The 14883-nt window shown below is 43.3% G+C and overlaps 1 pseudogene; it reads right to left on the reverse strand.

The window, feature by feature from the left end:
- Positions 1–7030: 7030 nt before the first annotated feature.
- On the reverse strand, positions 7031–13504 carry LOC120064525 (annotated as a pseudogene).
- Positions 13505–14883: the final 1379 nt, after the last annotated feature.

Genomic DNA, 14883 nt, shown 5'->3' on the forward strand with positions numbered 1-14883 from the left:
GGACCAGGAGGGAATCTGCAGCTCGCCACCATGTACCAGAAGAGAGGTCTGCCGCTCTGCAGGATCTTTCAAGGATCGGGGCCAACAACGCAGCACGGGAGGCAATCCGTGTGCAGGAGACCTTCACCTCCTACTTCTTCGAGGAGGGTGCTGTTCCCTGGAATCACCATAGACTACACTATGCACAACCAAAGGCTCTTTTATGAGCCATCCAAATTGCAAAAACAGTATTCTTCCATTTACTTAGCTATGTCAACTGCAGTTATTCAATTCCCAGATTCTCTCCCTTTAATTTCTACTTCTCAGGTGAGGGTGCTGTTTAGGTAAGGGTGATGTCTGTACAAAAACAAAACTGTCTCTTTTAAAAGTCACCCATATTGATATTTTTTTTAAACAATTAGACACCCTATAACCCACACATACACACTTGTGTATCAATCTGATTGATGCATTGTGTTGTGCAGTAAGCAGGCTCAGGTGTATAACTGTGGCTCCTTCCACCTTCAAAGACTAAGCAAGAGGACCAACCATGGAGAATAGTAAGACACTTCATTATTTACAGTTGAAGTCGGAAGTTTACATGCACTTAGGTTGAAGTCATTAAAACTCGTTTTTCAACCACTCCACAAATTTCTTGTTAACAAACTATAGTTTTCGCAAGTCGGTTAGGACATCTACTGTGTGCATGACACAAGTAATTTCTCCAACAATTGTTTACAGACAGATTATTTCACTTATAATTCACTGTATCACAACTCCAGTGGGTCAGAAGTTTACATACAATAAGTTGACTGTGCCTTTAACCTCTCTGGGATATAGGGGGTGCTGTTTCGACTTAGCGAAAATTGCTCTCCAAATTAAACTGCCTAGTACTCAATTCTTGCTCGTACAATATGCATATTATTGTTATTATTGGATAGAAAACACTCTCTAGTTTCTATAACCGTTGGAATTATGTCTCTGAGTGAAACAGAACTCATTCTACAGCACTTTTCCTGCCAGGGAGTGAGATTTCAGAAATCTTGGCCCCTGCTCCCAGGTCAGTTCATAAGTCCCTGTGAATGCTATGATGCTACAAACACTGCCTACGCCTTCCTCTAGATGTCAGTAAGCGGGGAGATTTTGAATGGAGTGGATTGCGCAATCCGGGCTCTATAAATAGACCCTGGAGCGGAAAGAACTTCCTTTTCAACAGTGCGCTCGACGCAGAGTGGTCGTCGGACTGGCCTCCTTCCAAGCTTTGGTTTAGCCACTTATATATCGCCGGTCATGTTTTTATTCGTTATAGGTGTTAAAGACATCATAAGGTAGTTAATTTAAACCGTTTTATAGCAATTTATATCCGTTTAGTGCGATTTTGAGGCATTTCTTTGTGACGTACTTTGAAGAGCTGGTCACGTTTCCAGTACATGCCGAACGTTAGTGGCCATTTCGACAGGACAAGAGGACATCTTTCGACCAAAAGACGATTAGACCGGAGAAAGGATTCTGATTGAAGATCAGCTCATAGTAAGAACTATTTTTGATGATAAATCGTTATTCTGTTGAAAAATGTCAAACGCATAAGCCGCCATTTTGTTTTGTGTAGCTTCGCTTGGCGAACCCTGTATTGCACAGTAAGGATAATTTTAGAAATGTAATTCAGCGATTGCATTAAGAACTAATTTGTCTTTCGATTGCTGTCCACCCTATATTTTTTAGTAAAGTTTATGATTAGTTATTCATTACGCTAGATCACTGTCCAAAATGGCGCCCGACATTTTCGGCCCAGGTTGGCTAATATTCTCATTGTATAACCACGGTTTTTTGTGGCTAAATATGCACATTTTCGAACAAACTCTATATGTATGTTGTAATATGATGTTACAGGAGTGTCATCGGAAGAATTCTGAGAAGGTTAGTGAAAAAATTTATATATTTTGGCGATGATAACGATATCGCTCTCTTTGGTTTGAATCAATGCTCGGGTAACGTTTGCATATGTGGTATGCTAATATAACGATTTATTGTGTTTTCGCTGTAAAACACTTAGAACATCTGAAATGTTGTCTGAATTCACAAGATCTGTGTCTTTCCATTGCTATGCGCTGTGTATTTTTAAGAAATGTTTTATGATGAGTAAATTGGTAATACACGTTGCTCTCTGTAGTAATTCTAGTCGCTTTGGTGAGATTTGTGATGGTGGCTGCAATGGCAAACTATGATTTATACCTGAAATATGCACATTTTCGAACAAACTCTATATGTATGTTGTAATATGATGTTACAGGAGTGTCATCGGAAGAATTCTGAGAAGGTTAGTGAAAAAATTAATATATTTTGGCGATGATAACGTTATCGCTCTCTTTGGCTTGAATCAATGCTCGGGTAACGTTTGCACATGTGCTATGCTAATATAACGATTTATTGTGTTTTCGCTGTAAAACACTTAGAACATCTGAAATATTGTCTGAATTCACAAGATCTGTGTCTTTCCATTGCTATGCGCTGTGTATTTTTAAGAAATGTTTTATGATGAGTAAATTGGTAATACACGTTGCTCTCTGTAGTAATTCTAGTCGCTTTGGTGAGATTTGTGATGGTGGCTGCAATGGCAAACTATGATTTATACCTGAAATATGCACATTTTTCTAACAAAACCTATGCTATACAATAAATATGTTATCAGACTATCATCTGATGAAGTTTTTTCTTGGTTAGTGGCTATTTATATCTTTATTTGGTCGAATTGGTGATAGCACCTGATGGAGTAAGAAACTGATGGAGTTAGAAAAGTGGTGTCTTTTGCTAACGTGGTTAGCTAATAGATTTACATATTTTGTCTTCCCTGTAAAACATTTTAAAAATCTGAAATGGTGGCTTTATTCACAAGATCTGTATCTTTCATTTGGTGTCTTGGACTTGTGATTTAATGATATTTAGATGCTACTATTTAATTGTGACGCGATGCTAATCAGTGAGGGGGGGGTTGGGGGTGCTTGTCAGTTGGGACGCTAGTCCCAACTATCCCAGAGAAGTTAAACAGCTTTGAAAATTCAAGAAAATTATGTCATGGCTTTAGAAGCTTCTGATAGGCAAATTGACAGCATTTGAGTCAATTGGAGGTGTACCTGTGGATGTATTTCAAGGCCTACCGTCAAATTCAGTGCCTCTTTGCTTGACATCATGGGAAAATCAAAGGAAATCAGCCAAGACCTCAGAAAAAGATTTGTTGACCTCCACAAGTCTGGTTCATCCTTGGGAGCAATTTCCAAACACCTGAAGGTACCATGTTCATCTGTACAAACAATAGTACTCAAGTATAAACACCACGGGACCACGCAGCCATCATACCACTCAGGAAGGAGACGCGTTCTGTCTCCTAGAGATGAACGTACATTGGTGCGAAAAGTGCTAATCAATCCAAGAACAACAGCTAAGGACCTTGTGAAGATGCTGGAGGAAACAGGTACAAAAGTATCTATATCCACAGTAAAACGACTCCTATATCGACTTAACCTGAAAGGACGCTCAGCAAGGAAGAAGCCACTGCTCCAAAACCGCCATAAAAAAATCCAGACTACGGTTTGCAACTGCACATGGGGACAAAGATCGCACTTTTTGGAGAAATGTCCTCTGGTCTGATGAAACAAAAATAGAACTGTTTGGCCATAATGACCATCGTTATGTTTGGAGGAAAAAGGGGGAGGCTTGCAAGCCGAAGAACACCATCCCAACCGTGAAGCACGGGGGTGGCAGCATAATGTTGTGGGGGTGCTTTGCTGCAGGAGGGACTGGTGCACTTCACAAAATAGATGGCATCATGATGGAGGAAAATTATGTGGATATATTGAAACAACATCTCAAGACATCAGTCAGGAAGTTAAAGCTTGGTCGCAAATGAGTCTTCCAAATGGACAATGACCCCAAGCATACTTCTAAAGTTGTGGCAAAATGGATTCAGGACAACAAAGTCAAGGTATTGGAGTGTCCATCACAAAGCCCTGACTTCAATCCCATAGAAAATGTGTGGGCAGAACTGAAAAAGTGTGTGCGAGCAAGGAGGCCTACAAACCTGACCCAGTTACACCAGCTCTGTCAGGAGGAGTGGGCCAAAATTCACCCAACTTATTGTGGGAAGCTTGTGGAAGGCTACCCGAAACGTTTGACACAAGTTAAACAATTTAAAGGCAATGCTACCAAATACTAATTGAGGGTATGTAAACTTCTGACCCACTGGGAATGTAAACATCCTAAATATGGATTGCATACATCATTTGACTTGTTTCTATGACCTGTAACGGAACTTTTTGTCTGGAGGAAGTTCTCGTGCTTCATGAAGATGGATTACTGGGCTGAACATGCTAACAACAAGTGGCTAAATGATGGGCTTTATGGAACTTTATGGAACAAATCAGTCATTTATTGTCGAACTGGGATTCCTGGGACTGCCTTCTGATGAAGATCATCAAAGGTAAGTGAATATTTATAGTGTTTTTTGTAGCTTCTGTTGACGCCAAAATGGCGGCTATTTCTTTGGCTATTTTGGGTTCTGAGCGCCGTTCTCAGATTATTCTTTTTCCGTAAAGTTTTTTTGAAATCTGACACAGCGGTTGCATAGAGGATAAGTTTATCTTTAATTCTGTGAATAACACTTGCATCTTTTATCAATGTTTATTATGAGTATTTCTGCAAAATCACCGGATGTTTTGGAATCAAAACATTACTGCACGTAGCGCGCCAATGTAAACTGAGATGTTTTGATATAAATATGCACATTATCGAACAAAACATACATGTATTGTGTAACATGATGTCCTATGAGTGTCATCTGATGAAGATCATCAAAGGTTAGTGATTCATTTTATGTATATTTCTGCTTTTTGTGACTCCTATCCTTGGCTGAAAAAATGGCTGTGTGTGTGTTTGTGACTTGGCTCTGACCTAACATAATCATATGTTGTGCTTTCGCTGTAAATCATTTTTGAAATCGGACACCATGGGTAGATTAACAAGATGTTTATCTTTCATTTGCTGTATTGCACTTGTTAATGTGTGAAAGTTACATATTTCAAAAAAATCTTTTTGAATTTCGCGCGCTGCCTTTTCAGCGGAATGCTGTCGGTGTTCCGCTAGCGGAACCCCTGGGCTAGAAAGGTTAAAACTACAAGACTGGTATACGTGCAGCGCGAGCTGAATACGCTGAAATGGTTTAAAACTACCAGACCAGAAAATGGTAATACTCAAACTCTCGAGTGAAGAAGATAAAGACTACATCGGAACATTCAGTCTGCAGCTGTTTAAGTACTTTACTCTAGTAAACTCAACCAAGACCACCGCGTGTGTACCTGTGATGTGTTCAGTCTAACGAACACTCGAAGACAAAGAAGCCTACTACAACTGAGGACATTGTGACCTCTGGTGGACAACCAGAGACTTACACAACCAGAGATTTAAATCAAAATCCTCGCAAAAGCCGGCCGAGTGGTTTCAACAGAGAGATGACAAAGAAATACAAGTGTAAATATATGTTGCATTTCTTTTCGAATGAGCGGTCGTTCATGTGCAAAGTATTCATTCTTCATGAGCATAGCTTCCACATGTATGTACCAGCCCACTCTCTTTGTCTCTCCCGCTCTTTCTCTCCCTACCCCTTTCATTGTGTAACAAGCCATCATATCGGGTTAGTCCACTAGGGATTTTTCATTGCATTATGTTAGTAATCAATTCAACCTATGCTGTGTGTGTTTATGTATTTCTGTGTGATTATTTAGTTAGTTAGTAAATAAATAATTAAGCCAATTTGTGCATCGCTGAATCATCATTTAGACTAGGGTTCGTGCACATTTTTGAAGTCAACGACTTTCAGAATGAGACTGATATGAGGTAATAATTATTAATGGATGACTGGTATGATAACGATATATTCTTGAGTTAATTCAGGAAACGGTAACTCATTAAACAACCTTTTTCCGTGGTGTCCCAAGTTACTAATGAGTTAATTGTTACATGATAAATTTAATCACATAATAATTAAACATAGTTAATTGATTTGATAAAATAGCCGTCATCACATTAATGGTAGTCACTCACAACATTGGAGAGACTTGTTAATAGCTGTGCAGTGACGTTCCCCATCCACCCTAACAGAGTTTGAGAGGATCTGCAGAGAAGAATGGGAGAAACTGTAACGGTAGTCGTCATATTCCTCCTCCTCGGACGAGGAGAGGCGAGAAGGATCGGACCAATACGCGGAGTGGTTAGTGTTCATGATGAATGATTTATTATAACGGAAAAACTGAACACTGAAAATACAAAACAAATAAACGAAGTGCAGAAAACAGATACAGTACCGTGTGGTGAAAAACACAAACACGGAAACAAACACCCACAAAACACACGTGAAACCCAGGCTGCCTAAGTATGATTCTCAATCAGGGACAACGATTGACAGCTGCCTCTGATTGAGAATCATACCAGGCCGAACACAAAAATCCCAACATAGAAAATCAACCATAGACAAACCCACCCAACTCACGCCCTGACCAACTAAAATAAATACAAGACAAAGGAAAACAGGTCAGGAACGTGACAGAAACTCCCCAAATACAAGTGTGCCAAGCTTGTAGAGTCATACCAAAGAATACTCGAGGCTGTATTCGCTGCCAAAGGTGCTTCAACAAAGTACTGAGTAAAGGGTCTGAATACTTATGTAAATGTAATATTTTTTATAACTTTGTAAAAATGTCTAAAAACCTGTTTTAGCTTTGTCATTATGGGGTATTATGTGTTGATTATGATGCCACAAAATGTTTATAAATCAATTTTAGAATAAGGCTGTAACGTAACAAAATGTGGAAAAAGTCAAGGGGTCTGAATACTTTCAGAATGCACTGTAGGTTCACATAGTGTAGAAGTGCAGAGGGGGAGAAACAGGAAGAAAGGATTAGGGTTAGACAGACAGATCACTTTACTGAGGATAGAAGTGTCTGCAGGCTAAACTTTGTGTTTTTCTGTGTTGCTGTGTGTTTCTATGGCTTGTTTCTCTGCTTTAGTGAAAGCTGTTGGTGCTCCAGTTTTAGGACAGGTACAGTAGGTGACTTTGATCTTCCCAGGAGAAGACACTCTGAAGGCTGAACCTCTTGGAAGACTCCCCATGTGCTCCAGGATCCAGTTCGACAGCTGAAGGAGAGACGGGGCAAGGCTGGGTTAGGACAGGAGATTTAAGAGACTGTCCAGTTAAAGGTGAAAGGTCAGTGTTGAGGTGCCTTCTCATCCGTGTCTCCAAAGTCTGCCTTGTACCACTTAAAGATCTGTCTGAGACTAACCTCTCACTTCCCAGAATCCACCACACAGCCGTCATCGATCTCCAGAAAGGCCTCGGCCGCCGTGCGCAGCTGACTATCGATGTCCTGATTTGTCATAGAGGACACCATGTGGCTTTACTCACACAACTCCCTTCTCAGAAAATACTGACCCTGGTCTTTAAAACAAATTCATCTGTGCCACTACATGTACAGTATTTGCAGTGTAAAACCCCAATGTGTTACCAGTGTGTTACCTGTGGAGTCTATGTTTTGATGGTTGGACAGTCCGTAGCTTCACAATTCAGAGCAAAATGGATTAGAGGCTCAGCGTCTGGGAGAGCCACCAAGTGGACAAGCAGAAAACAACCACAATCACCAATGCAACCACTGCCACAGATTGTTCCTAGAAAAACACATTTCACCAGTAAATCAGAGAAATAAATGGAGCCAGAGGAATGATAATGAGTTGAGCAGTTTATTCTGTCCAGATGAGTAGTGTACCTGTAAGCGAGGGTCAGTCTTAGAGAAGGGCCTGAGAAGCTGTGCGACGCCATTTCTGTTCCCCCTCAAAACTCCGTTCTCTATGTCCTGCAGCGTGAACACCTCTCCCCCGATCAGGCAGCTCACGCAGATAAAGAACTACAAACAACACACAGGAACAAATAAATGTCATTGTTGTCTTTCACACAATCCTAGATGGTTCTCTTACCCTGGATCTCTGCCACATGTTGGTTGGGGCTCCCAGCCGGAGGTGTCCGTGGATGACCAGAGCATTGTAGGTGTTGATGAAGAAGGCTAGTTTCTCCTCTCTGGTCAGAGATAGCAGCTCTACCCTCTGTAGCTGAACAGCCAGCTCACAGTAGCACTCAAACACTGGGCTCAGGGACATGGCCTTGTAGTCCACACACTGAACGGACATACACCTATTAGAGTAAAACTGTCATCTCATAATAAATGTGTTGTACTGGAGGGTTCAGTTTGTTCAGTGTGGCTGTTACCTTTCCGTCAGCAGAGAGACACTTTGAAAACTTCAGGAACTTATCCCTCAGAATGGCAGACAACTCAGCAGTTGAGAGAGAGAAAGAAGAGACATATCTATATTGAATAAAAATAGAAATGCAACATGCAACAACTTCAAAGATTTTACTGAGTTACAGTTCATATAAGGAAATCTGTCAATTTAAATAAATTCATTAGGCCCTAATCTATGGATTTCACATGACTGGGAATACAGATGTACATGTTGGTCACAGATAGGGGCATGGATCAGAAGACCAGTCAGTATCTGGTGTGACCACCATTTGCCTCATGTGACCACCATTTGCCTCATAGAGTTGATCAGGCTGTTGATTGTGGCCTGTGGAACGTTGTCCCACTCATTTTCAATGGCTGTGCAAAGTTGCTGGATATTGGCGGGAACTGGAACATGCTGTCGTACACGTCAATCCAGAGCATCCCAAACATGCTCAATGGGTGACATATCTGGTGAGTATGCAGGACATGGAAGAACTGGTACATTTTCAGCTTCCAGGAATTGTGTACAGATCCTTGCGACATGGGGCCATGCATTATCATGCTGAAATATTAGGTGCCGGCGGCAGATGAATGGCACGACAATGAGCCTCCAGGATCTCGTCAAGGTATCTCTGTGCATTCAAATTGCCATCGATAAAATTAAATTGTGTTCGTTGTGTATAGTTTATGTCTGCCCATACCATAACCCCACCGCCACCATGGGGCACTCTGTTCACAAAGTTGACATCAGCAAACCGCTCTCCCACACAACGCCTGCACGTGGTCTGCGGTTGTGAGGCGGTTGGACGTACTTCCAAATTCTCTGAAATGACGTTGGAAGCGGCTTGTGGTAGAGAAATTAACATTCAATTCTCTGGCAACAGTTCTGGTGAATATTCCTGCATTCAGCATGCCAATTGCACACTCCATCAACACTTGAGACATCTGTGGCATTGTTTTGTGTGACAAAACGGCACATTTTAGAATAGCCTTTTATTGTCCCCAGCCCAAGGTGCAAATGTGTAATGATCATGCTGTTTTATCAGCTTCTTGATTTGCCACACCTGTCAGGTGGATGGATTATCTTGGCAAAGGATAAATGCTCACTAACAGGGATGTAAACACATTTGTGCACAACATTTGACAGAAATAAGCTTTTGTGTGTATGGAATTGTATTTCTATCATTAATAATAAAAATAAAAAAAGATAATGAGCACGTGTCCTAACTAGGAAAGACAATCTGTTCCAAAAGTTATTTTCTAATGCAAGACAAGAGGCATGCAGAAATGCCACACTCATGCAATGCCAGAGACACACACACACACACACACACACACACACACACACACACACACACACACACACACACACACACACACACACACACACACACACACACACACACTTGTGTGTATAACTGGCAAAAAGAGAAGCTCCAAGTGGGATTTATCTGAAAGTGCCTAAACAACCTAAGAGCAAGCACAAGCGGCAGTGCCAAGGAAAAGCTCCCTAGTAGGAAGAAACCTCGAGGACAACCAGACTCTCAAGAGGGAGTCCTACCTACCCTTTAAAGGGGAGCATGCAGCAGTCTGTCCTGCATTCAGGGCTGAGTGAGGGTCATGTTCCATCAGCCTGTACAGCCTGTCACTCACTCCAAACCCCTGCCCTGCCTTGGCCATGCCCACCATGTACTTCTTGTCCAGTAACACCTGCCCAGTCTCACACACCTTAGTTCTCTCTGCCAGAGTCTGAGAATTTGAACCATAGAGTAAGAATCATAGAATTAGAATCTGTGTGTAGAATCTAGGAATGTCTGTTTACTCATTTTCATTCCATGACTGCAGGAGGACTTACCCATGCCCCCATCTTCCTGCAGCCAGCCAAGCAGCTGTGCTCCTGTGAAGCTGTTTCTGCACATGCTCAGTCCCCTCCACTGATATCCAAACACATCGCTCCGCTTTAGCTCTTCTATCACGTCCGCTAACGCATCCCTCTCACACTTAAACTCTGAGGAGAATGCACACAAGGCTTTCACTGGGGGATACAGTTAAAAAGAGTCAATCATCTCCTGTTTGAATGGATGCCACTCACCAGACACCAATACTACAGGAATGTGTAGGGGAAATGGTTGGAGCAATTGACAAATGCTTCATTCATATTTCTCTACAGTGCAGCTATGAAATATAATATGTATTTCTTACTCTCTAGTCTATATGAATGTATTTTATGGACATGAGTGGTTACACGGGAGCCTATAACTCAGATACATATATTGGAGCCGGGCAGAGAGGCCAGGTGCTGGCTGGTCTGGGGCTATCAGGTAACACTGATCCACTGTCTGCATGGGCTGTGGTGACAAGTGATGGGCACACACACCCACACACACAGCTGCTGGGGATGCTGAAACAAAACCAGCCTGTCTCTCATGCAGCAAACTCCAACATTCCAGACAGCCAGCCAGCCAGCCACTTCTTTCCCAGGTCTTATGACACTGATATTACTGCTGCTATTCCAACAGTAGCATGTCCAAATAGGTCTGCTCCATGATTAAAACTAGAGGGAGACTAGATTAGTCTACGAGGGTCTGATCTGAATGACGACCAGAGAAGAAGAGGTATCTTTTAGAGCAGGGTTTCCAAAACTCGGTCCTCGGTTTTCAATGACAACACCTTTGTGACTTCCGTCTTCCGTTTACACAGGTGTTAGGAGACGCAGATAGCTAATTAGCACAGGTAGTCCACTCTGTCTTCCATCTGTTTTCTGTAAACAAGTGCTGTAACATGGAAATATGGGAGAGTGGGAACCCTAACCCTATAAAAGTGTGTATCAATTTATCCTTTTGATTTAAAAAATATATTTCTCACTGATATGAAAGATAAGGTCCGTATGCTCAGACCGTTCAGACCGAGCATTGAGGCTCTTAACAAGACTCCCCATACAGAAGACGCATCCAACCAATGACTCTTATGTGTAATGTAATGGAACACGATAAAGGTCTAGCTAGCATAAGGGATTCCATTCCAAGCACAGAGGAGTTATTCTATTTGTTAGAGCAACGTTGTTAGTTTTCCTACAAGCCTTTCATTCTAATAGTAATATATCATATTCATATTCTTACACAAATCACTGTATATGCATTACATATTGGCTTATAGAGAAAATACTATTATTTGTGCCGATGTAAAAGTGGGATGGGGAGTACTCAGTAGGGTCTGTAGAATCTATATGGTGTCAATCAACCTGGTCTCAGAGCATTTCGTATTATTCTGTATGTAAACCCAAGACACTCCATTTAGTATATGTTACATTTCATATGGTATGTATTAATTTGTGGATGTCCATCACCCTATGTATTAATTTGTGGATGTCCATCACCCATTTCGTATGATATGTTAAGAATTACAATTTGTATTATATGTTATGAATTTGCAAAATGTGCAATAAGTGTGCAATAAGTTACGAATTCTAGCTAGGTGGCTAACGTAAGCTAGCTGGCTAATGTTCGCTAGGCTAGGGGTTAGGGTTAAGGTTACGGTTAAGTTAAGTTAAGGAGTTATATTAAGGTTAGGGTTAGGGGTAGGGTTAGAACCCAAAAATGTCATCGTATTACTCCAGTGCTAGCCTCTTAACACTGGCTTCCTGTTAAGGCTAGGGCTGATTTCAAGGTTTTACTGCTAATCTACAAAGCACTACATGGGCTTGCTCCTACCTATCTTTCTGATTTGGTCCTGCCGTACATACCTACACGTACGCTATGGTCACAAAACGCAGGCCTCCTTACTGTCCCTAGAATTTCTAAGCAAACAGCTGGAGGCAGTGCTTTCTCATATAGAGCTCCATTTTTATGGAATGGTCTGCCTACCCATGTGAGAGACGCAGACTCGGTCTCGACCTTTAAGTCTTTATTGAAGACTCATCTCTTCAGTAGGTACTATGATTGAGTGTAGTCTGGCCCAGCGGTGTGAAGGTGAACGGAAAGGCACTGGAGCGACGAACCACCCTTGCTGTCTCTGCCTAGCCAGTTCCCCTCTCTCAACTGGGATTCTCTGCCTCTAACCCTATTACAGGGGCTGAGTCACTGGCTTACTGGTGCTCTTCCATGCCGCCCCTAGGAGGGGGCATCCCTTGAGTGGGTTGAGTCACTGATGGGATCTTTCTGTCCGGGTTGGCGCCCCCCTCGGGTTCGTGCCGTGGGGGAGATCTTCATGGGCTATACTCGGCCTTGTCTCAGGGTAGTAGGTTGGTGGTTGAAGATATCCCTCTAGTGGTGTGGGGGCTGTGCTTTGGCAAAGTGGGTGGGGTTATATCCTGCCTGTTTGGCCCTGTCCGGGGGTATCGTCGGACATGGCCACAGTGTCTCCCGACCCCTCCTGTCTCAGCCTCCAGTATTTATGCTGCAATAGTTTATGTTTCGGGGGGCTAGGGTCAGTCTGTTATATCTGGAGTATTTCTCCTGTCTTATCCGGTGTCCTGTGTGAATTTAATGTGGAAGGACCACCAGAGGGCAGGCTGGGCTCACGGATGGTAGCCCAACAAGGCATGGGAGACAGGTGAACCAGAGGCAATTAAGCACAGCTGACACAACTAATGAGATATTCTCCTTCCCCTATAAGAGAGAGTATGGAACCAGCAAGGGGGGGAACTATCTCTGGAAGATGGCCACCGAGACAGAGGAGCTATCTAGGAAGAACCATTAAGACGGTGACAATGTCGTGACTTTTTGTGGTAATTTAAAGACAATCGTATTGTGTTCCTGTTTTGCTCTGGAGAAGAAGATATATGTTTTTTCCTTTGGAGAGTTTCATTGATTCTGTTGGAGTGTTTGTGTTGTCCAAATGCCCTCAATATAGAACTTTGTTCAATCAAGAAAACCTACTCCTGACTCGTTTGTTCCACCTTCCCGCTTTAGAGTGACGCCCAATTACTTGGTCCGCTCACATTGGTGGAGAATGTGGGCATTAGGTGGACGAGTGACACAAGGATAAGTGAGTAATTCAAGATTCTTCCAGTAGACCAGGAGGAACCATTCAAGTACGATGGATAACGCCCTACTACAACAATTGATCACGGCACAGCATACAACCATAGAACTCCTGCAACAACAGCTGAGCCGGCGAGAAGAACCTAGAGTTAAGCCAAGAGCGGCTGCTCACGCCATCTTACCTCGTCTCTCCAAGGAGGATGATATTGAGGCCTTCCTCATGACCTTCGAAAGGACGGCCACCTTGGAAGAGTGGCCGCCCACAGAATGGGCGAGCGCATTAGCCCCTCTTTTGACCGGGGTGGCTCAGGAAGCCTATTTTGACCTGGATGCCCGCGAAGCTGCAGTCTATGGGCGACTAAAAACTGAGATCCTATCCCGGTACCAGCTGACTGCCAGAGATAGGGCCGTAAAGTTCCATCAATGGACCTACACAGCTGACAAACCCGTCCGTTCCCAGATTTTTGCATTAATACGACTGACGAAACAGTGGCTAGAACCTGAAAAGGGAGTAGGACAGGTGATAGAGACTCTTGTAGTGGACAAGATATTGAGGGAATTACCCAGTGACTTAAAAAGGGTTGTGGGGCAAACCAACCCGTTGTCAGCCGACGACATAGCACAGGCGGTGGAAACATATCGGTCTACAGGGGAGTTGTTAAAAAATGACAAGGAGGAACGGAAGGATTCTTCCAATCCCGTACCCCGACTCACCCCGGCGCGTCCGCCACCGAAACGTCCAAACCCCCTCCGGAGGTGGGAGAAGTCATCCCCCACACAGCAGGGTCGGTGTTATAAATGTCAGTCTCCCAACCATTATGCCCCACAATGTCCTAGCAAGGACGAGCCCATGGTCACAGAGTCATCACTGCCCACCCCCACACATCTCGATTTGAGGGGGCAGGATCAACACTGTTGGTTAGCAGAGATAGCTCCAGCCCCAGAGATTCCAGTTCGAGTCGAAGGACAAGATGTGGTAGCCATTCTCGACTCGGGAAGTATGGTTACGTTAGTAGAGGAGCGGCTGGTGACCTCCGCAACACTGCTACCAGACAAAGTAGCCGTATCCTGTATCCATGGAGACACCCACTATTACCCCACTGTGAATCTGCCGATTCTCACTCCAAAAGGAAGGTGTACAGTCAGGGCAGGGAAAGTGCCCCAGCTGAAGGTACCATTATTGATCGGGAGAGACTGTCCCCTATATAAGGAGCTTCGGCAGATGACGTTATGCGTGGAAAGAAGGGGGACAGGAAAGAAGAGAAAATCCAAGCCCGAGGTAGTAGTCCTACAAGGAGACGTAGCTACGTCCTCGTCCTCTGCAGCAGAGGAAGAAATAGCAACCCAACGTTTACGACAGATATTCCAGGAAACCACCGATGAAGACACCTGTGAAGGGTTATACACTACACAGGAAGGAAGGAGCAACCAGACGCTAAGGGATATATTTGAAGCTCCATCCGAGGAGGGAACCTGGAAGGGGTTCTCATCGGTCACCCCTGAGGGGGATGGGGAACATCCTCCACATCCCTCTACCGAGGTTGATCTGCCCCAGGAATTAAAGGGACAGTTCGGCACCTCGCAGCATAGAGACCCAGACC

This window comes from Salvelinus namaycush, chromosome 19, assembly GCF_016432855.1.
Source record: "Salvelinus namaycush isolate Seneca chromosome 19, SaNama_1.0, whole genome shotgun sequence".
NCBI classification, from domain to species: Eukaryota; Metazoa; Chordata; class Actinopteri; order Salmoniformes; family Salmonidae; genus Salvelinus; species Salvelinus namaycush.